The 13,093-nt window shown below is 32.0% G+C and overlaps 1 long non-coding RNA gene across 3 annotated transcripts; it reads right to left on the bottom strand.

The window, feature by feature from the left end:
- Positions 1–286: 286 nt before the first annotated feature.
- LOC127810279 (uncharacterized) lies at positions 287–1,235 on the bottom strand. 3 transcript variants are annotated; one of them, XR_008025399.1, is made up of 3 exons: positions 1,090–1,235; positions 744–1,009; positions 287–386 (listed from the first exon to the last, which is right to left on the bottom strand). It is a non-coding gene; the product is annotated as an uncharacterized LOC127810279 (long non-coding RNA). The 3 variants fall into 3 exon arrangements; XR_008025401.1 differs by having other exon boundaries at positions 744–1,000; XR_008025400.1 differs by having other exon boundaries at positions 744–945.
- Positions 1,236–13,093: the final 11,858 nt, after the last annotated feature.

Raw genomic sequence — 13,093 nt, 5'->3', positions numbered from 1 at the left:
AATTGCAAGTTGGATGTAATTGTTGGCTTCGTAGAACCAATTAATATATCTAAGAGCTTCCTAATACTCTACTAAGGTGGGATTTGGTCATACCAATCATAGCATTCATGGTTTTATTTATTTATTTTTTTTACTATTCCCTGACTAGAATTCATGGCAGTGTTAATATTTTCGGCAAAAAATTTTGAGATATTATGCAAAAAAAATTCGTCTTTTGAATGCATAATTCAATTCATCTCCCACATCAAGATCATAAGGAAATTAATCAAATGTAACTGCATGCTTGCCTTGGAGAGGGGTATATGCGCGATCAAGAAGGCTCATTGCCGAGCCTGGCGGGCTCCATTCCACGCAGGAGGGTCCTCTGTCGGCCGAAACGATTGAGTCTGCACCACAATTTGTGCTTAATAGGTTTAATCATAGGTTGCAACATATTCAGATCATGAATATATAACAATTGATAAAATTAAAATTTTTTAATTTTAAATTTATATAATACCCCAAGTATCTTTTTACTCACAATTTTAATACATGATGAAATATAATTAAATTAAAATATCACATCAGTACTATAATATATGCACGATAATAATATAATATGATAATTAGGGGCCACAATTCGCACAGTCCATGCCCCAAATATTACGCATTCCGTTCTTTTTGAAGTACAGACTAGATAGAGATAAGCTAACAGAGGAATTTCATCGAATATCTGACATGCATGCAATGCAAAGCAATCAAACCTGACATAAAGGTGAAAGAAGACGTTGACAGACTGCGGCAACTAAACAGTGCCCTACCATCACACGATCCAATTCCTCAGTAGCCCTCCCTTTCATTCCCTCTCGAAATACAGGAAAGTCCTTTACAAAATTGCAATGGCTTCACATTCAGCTCCCTTCAACGCTTAAAGAGGAGTGAAAAACTTCAACAAACTCCAGCCAACTGCACGAAGTAATCCATGCGTTTAAACTCCTGTAATTGGATCTTGCTTGCATATCTGAATCATCTAAAGAGAACTGAGAATGAAAACAGTAAAAATGAAAAGCATAGATATACAGGGATATATTATACATTGTGTATACAGACCTCATTATTTTGAAGACGTTGGATTTGTAGAAGATAGAGCCAGGGAATAACGGAGGCTCTATTGCGTAGGATTTGACCGGCGGCGGAAGCAATCCAGTCCGGCAAGACGGCATTGCGGGCATGGGAAAGAAGAATTTTGGAGGAGAGGCGTGGGGTTCTCTGAAATTGTCCCCGAGCTCACTGTAGCGGACAACATAGCGGCCTGGCCCAAGAACTGGCCAGGCTTCGGCCCAACATTTTCAGGCCCGACTTGTACACTTGATTATTTATTCTTTTTACATATATCTGGAGTTTTCATTAGGATATATATATTTTCCTCTATTTTGTTTTGTAAGAAAAAAAATAAAGATAAAACTGAACATATTATACTATTAGAAGTTAATTTTTAATTGATTATTTATACCTTTATCATCTTCACACAATTGAAAGCATGTTTTTATGGGCAAGTGTTATTTTTTTTTTTTTTTAAGGTTCATCCAATTAGTTCTGAAAGAGAGTTGTCTTTCTTTTTGATTCATCTTTTGAATAAATTTAGATGTGACCATAATTTATATACATTCGGAGTGAACTTCACACTCGAAGTGAATTTTCAGGAAACAGCTCCTTTTTATATCGTGTGGACGGAACCCACAAAATGATGACGGAGCACACTTAGACCCTATTTTCACAATAATTCAAACATCTAATATTGTTGTTATTCTTTTAGTGTTTTATGTCTCTGCCATGCGCATAGGGGTTGGCAAGGGTTATTTTCATACTAGCATGTACGGTTATAGAAAATTGAGGGAAATGATGGATTGAGTGGGTTGGCTACTAATATCAACAAAATATAAACAGTGTTCTTTTATGTGCTGTTTTCTGGTCATTATAGCGTGAGGGCTTGCTAGCAGCTGAAAGTTTTGTCCCACAAAAGATTTTGTCACCAATAATTGTTCGTACGATATTATGGTGTGGCCCAAAATAATTTTTAGAAATATTTAAGATTTTAAAAACTACCAAGTGTATTGGAAAATGACTTATTAAGGTTGAACAAAAGTCAGACAGTTATGGGGCTTTTTGGCTCAGAATAAATACAGTAGGACACAGCAGCGTCATAGTCAAATGCCAGAACCTTAAAAGAGGAACCTGTGGCTACTAAATAGAGATGGAGATGGAAATGGAAACCTCATATTCCTTTCCTTCTAGGATTTTTCAAAACTCAAAAGCTTTTACTGCATTGTCTTTATTATTTTTAAGTTATTTTTAATTTTTTAAAATAAAAGAAAACTCGTTCTCTTTATTATTTTTAAAAATATATTTTTAAAAATAAAAAAAAATTATAAAAAAACTCAAAACAACAAAAAATTATTTTGGGTGTATTCATCCAAAACAAACTCAAAACTCAAAACACATTTATTTATTTGTATTTTATTATTATAATAGGAAAAAAATATTATAAAATTCATTAACTTCAAAATGTATATATTTTTTAATAATATATTAATATTGAATATTTTTAATTTACTGAATAATCAAATTTATTGAATAAAATATTATTAAAAAATTATTTTCAAAAGATTAAAGAGAACGCGTTTTCTAATTTTCTATTTTGAGAAATAGTTTTTCAAAATAATAAAAAGAACGTATTTTCAATTTTTTAAAAATAGACTATCAAAATAAAAAACTGAAGATGAATTCAAAACACAAAATTAAAAATTAAAAAACAAAGAGAACACAACCTTCATTATCATCATCTCAGATGCAGTCATGGTATTTATATATTATTTATGTACACTTTGAGTTATATAATGCACATAAATAATATAAATATTTTTTGTCTTATCTCATCTCACCGTTTTGGGTAAAGATATTTTAGACATTAATACATCATTATATAATCTAAAATATACATAATAATATATTAATAGTATTTTTCAATAAAAAATGATATAAACATGTCATTTGTTACCGACAAGACTCGAAAGTATAAAGAGATGGATTGAATGAATGAGCGGGCAAGGTGGGATGAAAATTATTATTAATGGGCAATTTCAATTTGTTATGGCCGGACAATTCACAGTCACTATGTTTTTATGCATGCGGATAGGATGAGTGATTAAAGACTTCAAATCTCAACGAGTGATTAAAGACATGAGTGATTAATTCGATGCCACTTAACCTCATGAGATTAACACCCTGTTATCCAACACTATAACTTGCTAGATATTCAAAAAAAAAAAAAAAAACTCCTTATAAAAATAAAGTCATGTTCTGTACCAATGCGAGTTAGCAAGGGGAGATTTGTGTGTGGAGGTGGGTGGGGCCAAGAGCCGACTCAACTTATTTAGGGGCTTTAGGCAAAAAAATTTGTTAAGACATTTTTAATAGTATTATTTTTTTTTTGTAAAAAAATAAATAATATACATTTTTACAAGAAAATTCTATTATTTCATTAAACTAAAAAAAAAATAAAGTTTAATTAACTACAAAATACGATAAACTCTTAACGATAATAATATTTTAATTAAAACAGAGATGTGTTGTTGCAAAGTATTGAAGTGAGAGAATGAGAAAGGTAAAGGTAAAGTGAGAGTTTGAAAGAGAAATAGAGGGAAGTAAAAAGTAAGTTTAATGGGTGGGTTTAATGAGATTATGAGAATTGAGAACTGTGAATATATTACAAAATTGGGCAGAACACAAAATTGGGCAAAGAGCATGGGGAAGGGGATATAAATTAGTGTTTTGTACTTCATTTTTTAATAAAGTATTTATTATTAAAAAATATATACAAATTATAAATTTTTGAATTTAGAGCCCTCCAAAATTGAGGGCTTAGCAGCCACCTATTTGGTCTTATAGCTGGGCTGGCTTTGGTGGGCTATGTCTGTCTTCTTATATTTATCTACGTCAGACAAATATTATGTTATATAACCTGAACAACATAATATTTTTCTATAAAGATAACCCAAGTACTCGACACGAGCTAACATGGAGGGGGTTGTGTGTGGAGCGGAGTGGGGCTCATGCCACCTTCTCACATTTGTTTGCATTAGGTAAATATTATGTTACACTCTCATATTTATTTGCATCAAATAAATATTATGTTACACGACGCGAATAATATAATATTTTTTTATAAAGACAACCCAAGTAACCAATTGGGATACACAATTTAAATTTGTGAGTTGAAATCTCAGCCTGAGATATGTCTGGCATGTAAATACAAACTAAACAACTATTAACCTTTCAATGCACATGAAATATAATCACACATCCAGCTAAATCCAAATTCAATACAACTATACAAAGGCTCGTTTGGTTTGTCCTGGTAGCGCCAGCGGCCGCACATGAATCTGTGTCTGTTCACAGTGAGTGGTCACCCCTTCACTTCTTTCCAGGGACTACCAGCCAAACAACATGTAGCAACATTACTTTACAAATATTTTACCTTTGCATGGGGATTCTTTCTTTCTTTCTTTCTTGCCAAACATTATTTAATTGCAGTTTATTTTCCGAAAAACATGAAACATTTCAAGTCACCCAACTCGTCAAATCCTGATTTGACCACGGTGTTTGTGCAGCTGAGCTGATTGGACCTAGAGCCGACAATTTTGAACACGACCCGATTACATAACACGACACGATACGACACGGAGTTAAGCAGATTAGGGTTGGGGTTAATCGGGTTCGGATCATAAATGGGTCAACCCATTTATGACACGATTATTTTCATGTCTTAGGCGTGTCAACCCGTCTAACACGTTTAGACACGAAATGACACGTTTAATTAAACGTGTTAATGGGTTGACCCGAACATGTTAACACGATTATATACGAAATGACACGTTTAATTAAAAGGGTTAGTGGGTTGATCTGAATACGTTAATACGATTATACATAAAATAACATGTTTAAAACTAAATAACACGTTTAACAGGTGACACAACACGACCCATTTAAATTAAACGGGTTAAACAGGTTAACAGGTGACACGACACGATACGACACGTTTAGTTAAACGGGTTAAACGGGTCGTGTCGTGTTACACGTTTAATAAACATGTCGTGTTCGGGTTTAAAGAATTTGACACCATTATTAAACGGGTCATGTTCGGATTAGCCTGACACGTGTTATACGTGTGTCTCGACACGACACGATTACGACTCGCCAATACGAATTGCCATCCCTAACTGGACCCATGATGTCAATGCAGACGTGTAACTTTTCTCATGTAACGTTCAATGATTCAAATTTAAAATTAATACATTTAATTAAATTTTAATTTTAATGTTTAATAATTAATATTAATTAAAAGATAACAAGAAGTAACCATCACCTCACCTCACTAAATAATTTATTTATGAATTTAATATAATAGGTGCACCTGTGGACTGGGATGTATGAAAATATATAAGATATCACGTTTAGAGATATTGTGGAACAATTAATAATGAAAGGGAAAGGGAAAGGGAGAGGGAGAGGGAACCATACAATAGATGCATGCATATTGCTTTTGGTTTTTGTCTCTTGCTCTGGGGGTGGTGTTGTCACATGCATTTACATCAGTTCACGGCCATCAACCTTCATAGTTTATTAATTAATTTATATAAAATATAACACAAGTGGGGTGAAATTATGCACCAACCAATTGCAGCATCAGCAATCAACCCATATTTTTTTATTTTAAAATTAATTTCTCGTGTCCTGCCACCATATTTCAATTTTGTTGTCGTTTTAAACATTATTATTATATTTTCAAGTTCTCCCTTCAAATTTTTATATATAATCGGTCTGTCTCAATTCAGGACATTACTTTAGCTAATTAGCAATTAACATAAAATTTATCAGATTAAATTATATAAATTTTAGATAAATATATATGAATTAATTAAACAAAAATCGCCGATAAGTTAGAATTATGTAATCAACTAACATACTGTGATAAAAACTTAATTTATTAAAACACTTGAGAATCTCTTCATCATGTGAAGCACAGTTTTAGTTAGTTAGTTAGTTACAAGAGGGAGTTAGTTTGTTCACTAAAAAACAAAGGGGGAGGGGGTTAGAAATGAATAAAGTCCGTCTCTAAAATCAAGAAGATTCGTTTCTAATATTTTAGAGACGGAAGTAAAGATGGATTTTGGTCCATCTTTAATTGGCTCGTCACCAAAAAATTAATGACAAATATTTTTGTTTCGTTAGTATTAGAGACAGAAAAAATTTCGTCTTTAATTTTAGAGACGGATTTTTCTCCATCTCAAAAAAAAAAAATTATCTCTAATTTGGATGTGTAATTGGTCTAAAAAAATAATCAAATTTTACATTTATAGAGAATTTTTTTCGTCTCTAATGTTAGATTTAAAAAAAAAAATTAGAAGTCACCAACCACCACTCAAGACAGATTCTGACGATCGAAACTAATCATAGAAATCACCTTGGTCTGGTGTGTTATTTTGTCTTTGATGATGTTTTGATGATAAAAAACTTTATACATTTAACATTTAAAAATAAATTATATTTTATCTTTAAAGGAAAAACAATCAACCATATTAGTGAATTTGTCGGTTGTTTTATACCTTTGAAATTTGGGCTGTAGAATCAAGGCAAAAATGTTAATCGAGTTGTTAAAATTGTCGATAGTTTTTAATCTTTCAACAAAAACAGTGTACCATTCTTTTAAACTATTGACAGGGTAAATTTCAACTCTCAATTATTTTTGTGTGAGTTCAAAATAAGGCAATTGTTCCTGTATAATGTTGACTTGTTGACAAAATAGTCAATCGTTTTTCTAAAGAAGTTGACCATTTGCCCAAACTCGTGAGTATTTCAAATTTCTCGAAAAAAATTGTTGACACGTTTGGTAAACTATCGACCGCTTCTTCACTAACATATTTAAACAACTAGTTTTTGCAGGCATTAAAAGCTCCCAATGGCTCTTGCAATGATTTTAATTCAATGCATAGAAGCCTATAAATACCAACCTAAAGATGCACTAGAGAGGTTGATAAAGTGATATTATTCTTCTCACTAATGCTTATACTTTCAATATTTCTCTCAACCAAGGTGGTTTATCTTTTGTAATATCTTGTTAAAATACTTTGTTGCATATTTTAGAGAGATCTTTATAACTAAAAATGTTAACTTTCAGATTATTCTCTGTGTAAATTGTGTTGTATTTCTTAGCAATTATACTAAAGGGTGTACTTAGGTATAAATAAGAGGTCATAAATTGCTAACGATTTTGCTAGAGACCCTAGTTGGTTAAGTAGGAGGTTATGGGGAGCTAGAGTAATGGAGTAGGTTGGGTTCAAGTAAACCACTCTAAATCTTTTATGCTTTTTTCTTACCTTGATTTATATTCTCTTGCTTCTAATTTATTGTTTTAATATTTTTATTTAAAACCTCTTCAAATTTTTAAAATTTATAAACACCAAATTTATAGCGCCTCTTGGGTGTGAGATGCCATTAGATTACACAAAGCTATCACGGTGACCAACATACACAAAAACCAAAACGATCCAATGGTCGAATCTTAATAAATTTGAAAATTAATTTTTTGAAAAAATGATGCTCATTTCTAGAATGGCATCGCCAACCACTGTCCATGGTAAATTTTGATAATCGAAATCGAACATCAGAATGGCCTTTGTCTGTGTTGAAATAGTCATATGGTAGTTGTTGTACCCCCAAGATCGGAAAGAAAAGTAACAATAGTAATAAAAGAGGAAGATATAATAATGGTAAAAAAAAAGATACTTTTGGAAAGGCATCCTTTCTAATATGAAGGATTCGAAATCCACACATGTTCTCCGAATTCATTGACATGTGTTCCCACAATGATTCTTGATATTCGAGCCCTATAAAGGCCAAGCTACAGTACTCAGAGGGAGGCTCAGATCATTAGTAAACCCTATTACTTTGAATATTCCAAGTTCTTTCAAAATTCTAGCCCACATTTCTTTTCGTAACACCTTTTTCTTTCCGTAACTGACTTAAGTATCGGAGGGTCTTTACACTTGAAAATCCCCCAGAAGCCTTCTGACCCTTTGTTGGTTGTTTGCAGTTCTTTCCGAAAGGCCCTCATCCTTCCCTAAAGGATCCTAGCCATCTCCGAAGTCTCATAAGGTTGATATATATAAAAGCAGATGTAGAGAAGAACAAAACAAAGAAGAACCAACCAAGAGGAAGAAGACAACCTTTGTTAATTTCCTCTCATTTTCCTCGATTTCTGCCTCTAGTGAAGCCTTAAGCTGCCTCCATATGTCACCCAAAGGATAGCCACTAAAGCGACATGTGTAACCCAATAACTTGAGCTGATGCAGCAAAAATCGTTGACTAGTTCATTTAAACTATCAACTGTTTCCCAACTTTTTGGAAAAACAGTCAATCGTCTCTTTAAACCATCGATTGTTTCTCCTTATAGGGAAAATCAGTCGACCATTTATTAGAAACAATTGACAGTTTTGACCTGCATGCTGCATGGTCCCACATATAATTACAACCAGTTTATTAACATTTAATGAACCATGTCATTAACCCTTAATGACATATTCTAATCCATTATTAACTATTAATGATGCCGAGAACATAACAGATGCATAATACTAATACAAGAAACCATGCTATATGGTATGTGACTTTCTAGGTTCACCACCTAATAGTAATCAGATAACGTCAAATTCTTTTGACGCTAGTTGAATACTTCAACACATCTCAAGAATCTCTTCATATTCTCTAGTTGTTCTAAAAGGCCTAAGGTAGTGCCTAGCAACGGTCTAGAACAATATAAGAGCCATTGAAGTCTAATTTCAAGTGGGCCTATTACAGTTAATGATTACCATGTAATACAATTCTTCCATCACCTAACGTTCTGACTAAGAATGAGTCATGGTATGATAAACTCACAAACTCAGTAACTATATGTCTGATCTCATCAGCGTGACCAGATGACACTTCAGTAAACTCTTTCCTAATTAATCATATTGCCTCAACCAAGTACTTTTTCAGTCACACTAACAGTAGACCACATATGATATTCACCCCAACTTAATAAGGGTGAAGGATTCTACTCATGAGGACCTGTCTCTTACTCATAAGGGTGACAGATTCTACTCATGAGCACATGTCTCCATGATTCTACTCATGGGAAGGCCAAAGCTAATGACATGCAAATGCTAATAGTATTCTAATGAATTCTAATCTAGCTACAGAGGCATAGGAAGTCGACTACTGCATTAAGAAGGCCATAAACCAGTCTTAGCTATTAAGCTAGAAAAATAAAAAATAACACCTACTCTGATACCACTTGTGAGAAATGATAAACACCCAAGATGGGGGTGAATTGGGTTTTAAAAACTTTTCTTAATTTTAAGGATTCCTTGGATAAAGCAATTTGGACTTTTCAAATTATAAAGACTGAAGCTTTAAATAAAACCGTGATAGAAAATTATATGTAATCAATTCAATACAAATGATTAATTCTTTTAAAGATTCATAAAGCTGTTATTGTGAATTTTAAAACTGATACCAAGGATGCTGAAAAATGACTCTTACTTAAATAAGGATGAAAGTGCTTAAATGAAATGAAAAAATGTAAATAATGTAGCATACACAGATTTATAATAGTTTGGCTCAACCAATCTAATCCACTCATTTGGCTCCTTACCAAGGATTTTAACAATCCACTATAGCTTTTGTAGGCTTAACTATAATCTCAGTTTTTCACAAGTGCAGCTATAACCTCTGCTTTTCATTGGCTCAGCAGTAACCAATTACAAAACTTTATAATAGTTTTTCAAGGTTCAACCAAAACCACTACCTTTTAAAGGATGAGGCGTAACCACTGTCTTTTCAAAGGATCAGGCGTAACCTTTTGCCTTTTAGGGATCAAGCAGAACCATAATAAGATAGATAAAGATTACAATTAAAACACTTGAGAATCTCTTACAAAATAGAGAACAAATAATAAGATTAGCTTCTCACAAAGAAAAGAAAGATATAATGAATATAAACACTCCTTTCTTTTTCTAATTGAAGATGAAAACTTGAAGAATATCTTTGGCTCAAAATAGTAGGAAGTATTCAAGAACAATAACATTGTTCTTCATCTTCTTCTCCTTTTATACTTATTGTCACTAGAATGAAATCTGCAAATACAACCTTCTTTTTTTCATAAAATAATTGTTAGAATATTCAAAAATTAAGATAAATGAATGAGATAAAATTTATAGACTTTTTTGAAGCCTTAACGGTCCAAACTGTGCATTAAAAGTAGATGCAGCGGCTAGTTCAATGGCTTTATTTTGTAACTTCAGCACAAAATTAATCAACTAATATAGGTTCTTACTTGAGTAAATAGCTTATTAGTTGACTATCAGATTTCATTAGTTGACTAACTTTTAATTGCACTTGATTATACTCAACATCTACTCGATTGAACTAAGACATGAATTAAATACTCGACTATCACTAACATCACTTTTACTCGATTGCTCATGAAAAATACTTGATTGAAAATAGATAAAACCTCATAATCATTGTTTACCCCCCCCCCCACCCCCCAAATTGATTTCTTATTAAATTCTACAACTTTTGTTGAGGCCACGGGAAGGACAATCATGGGAAAGCGAAAGTTATTTCAGGGTCTCAAAAGCCCATAAACAAGCTCATATTCCCAAAAGTGCTCTTAAAAGAGGAGAAAATGAGTGCCACAGAGGTATAATGATTTCGAGGACATCATCAGAAAAGATATTTGCTTAAGTGTCATCAATATATGAGACACTCGATTATGCTTATCTCTTAGTCAATTAAAAAGATATAACAATCGATTATAACTTTGGTCACTCAATTACTTTTGATATAGATGAAACTTGTAATAAATACTCAATTTATTCTTATGCTTTACTCGACTATCATTCAAAAAACATATATTGTTTTGAATATCATTATTCAAAACAATTTCTTCGCCAACATAAGCATCTAAATAATATAAATCTTAAGCTCAAATATAAAACACAAGTGTTGTTTGTGAAAATTGGTTAAAACTAACCTTTGAAATACATTTTCTTGGATACCTAGAAAGCCGTAAAAGATAAATGAGATATTCTTAAGGCACGTGATTTTGATAACAAGTTGAGAATAATATATGTTATTTAACTAAAACCTTCCTTTTTGATAAAAAAAAAAGAGAGAGATTATTTTGCTAAGTACTCAATATGACATACTCCATAAAAGTACCATTACCCAAATAACTATTCATTCACATAACAAATATATACACATGAAACACACATAAGCAAATAATTTACTTTTTCTTGACTGAACTGAAATATATCGAACAATGAAAATATGTTGAGCACAAAATATGTTACTCAACAATAAACCACAACATATAACACAAAGAAGCATTGGCTTGAATCATCATGATGACTCATTTCTCACAACAAGAACACATATAAGCTTAACAAAGTATATATGACTTATATCCTATAAGTTCTAAGTCATCATACACATATACTACTAACACATATTTTGAGTAATTCTTGAAAGACAGAAACTTTAGAATTCTATTACTCAAATGCATTGAATCCTAAACACGAGCAACACTAGGAAGTATTGCTTGGAACACATACAACATTTAAATTCTCTCAATAACTGGAATGATTTTGCTTAACATGCAACATACATTCAACTTAATAAGTACTTCAAAAAATTATTTTTAAATTATAGGACTTGAGAACCTTAGAAACATACATTGCATTCTCTTTGCAGTTTTCAAGCCATTTTGAGTTTTCAATTTTTTAAAACACTGAAAATACGTTTACTTTGTTATTTTTAAAAATGCATTTTCAAAAACAAGAAATTTTTTTGTAAAGGAAACCCAAAGTTTTAGCCAAAACACAAAAACACATAGCACCCCATTCACCCTAATCTCTTCTCTCTCTCTCTCTCTCTCCTCTCTTCCCTTCCTTCTCAAGCCTTGGCCTTCGATTGCATCAGCCATCTCTGTCAACGCCACGAGTCGCCATTGACCACCCATCGTCGTTCGATCTTACTGGTTTTCTCTCATCTCTCATCTCTTTTCTTCTTTCTCATGTTGATTTATGGATATGTTGGTTGATGGGCCATTGGGTATTCGATGGTTTCCTCTAATCGCAGGAAACCACCTGCCACGATGGCCAGTGGCGACTGGCAGTGCGTATATAGGTAGGTGGGTCAAACTTTTAAGTTTAGATCTAAGGAGATTTGGCCATTAAATCTTGCTGGGTTTTGGTTATGTTAGTCGATGGGCCTTTGGGTGTTAGGTGGTTGCCTTTGATCATCGGAAACCATCGGCCACGGTGGTCGGTGGCGCCTAACTGTGTTTTTCACTTGTGGCCAAAAATTAAAAATTAGACTTACAAAAATCCAATTGTTAAATGTGACTCATTTTTGTGTATGTTAACCCCCTTGTCTTGAAGTTTCTAATGGTAGACTCTAATCGTGTGAATCGCTGGCCAACGGTGGTCGCTGGTGACGGAGAAGATGCAAGGTGTTGAAGAGAAAGAAAAAAGAAAAAAAAAAAAAAGAAAAGGAAAAAAAAGAAAAGAACAAAAAAAAAGAAGAAAAATTTATTATTAAATTTTAAAAATAAAATTATATATTTGTTTAAAATTTTAAAAATTTACTATATCTATATTATATTTAAAAATATAAGATAACATATAGTATATTATTAAGTGTATAATTTCATATAAATTATTGTTAATATGTATGTCAGTAATTTATTAATCAAATTTATTATTTTATTTTAGTAGTAGAATTTTATTAAAAAGAGTTAATTTTATTATTTAATAATTAAATTCATTGAATAAAATATCATAAAATATTTTTTTTTTTAAATTTCAAAGGAAACACGTTTTCTATTTTAAAAAATATTTTTTTAAAATAACAAAAAGAACGCATTTTCAAAAAGTTTAAAACAAACACTTAAAACACAAAACTGAAAATGATTTTAAAATTCAAAACTTAAAACTGAAACACATAA

Source organism: Diospyros lotus, chromosome 9 (assembly GCF_014633365.1).
Source record: "Diospyros lotus cultivar Yz01 chromosome 9, ASM1463336v1, whole genome shotgun sequence".
Classification (NCBI taxonomy): Eukaryota; Viridiplantae; Streptophyta; class Magnoliopsida; order Ericales; family Ebenaceae; genus Diospyros; species Diospyros lotus.
This window is presented reverse-complemented; position numbering and strand designations above follow the sequence as displayed.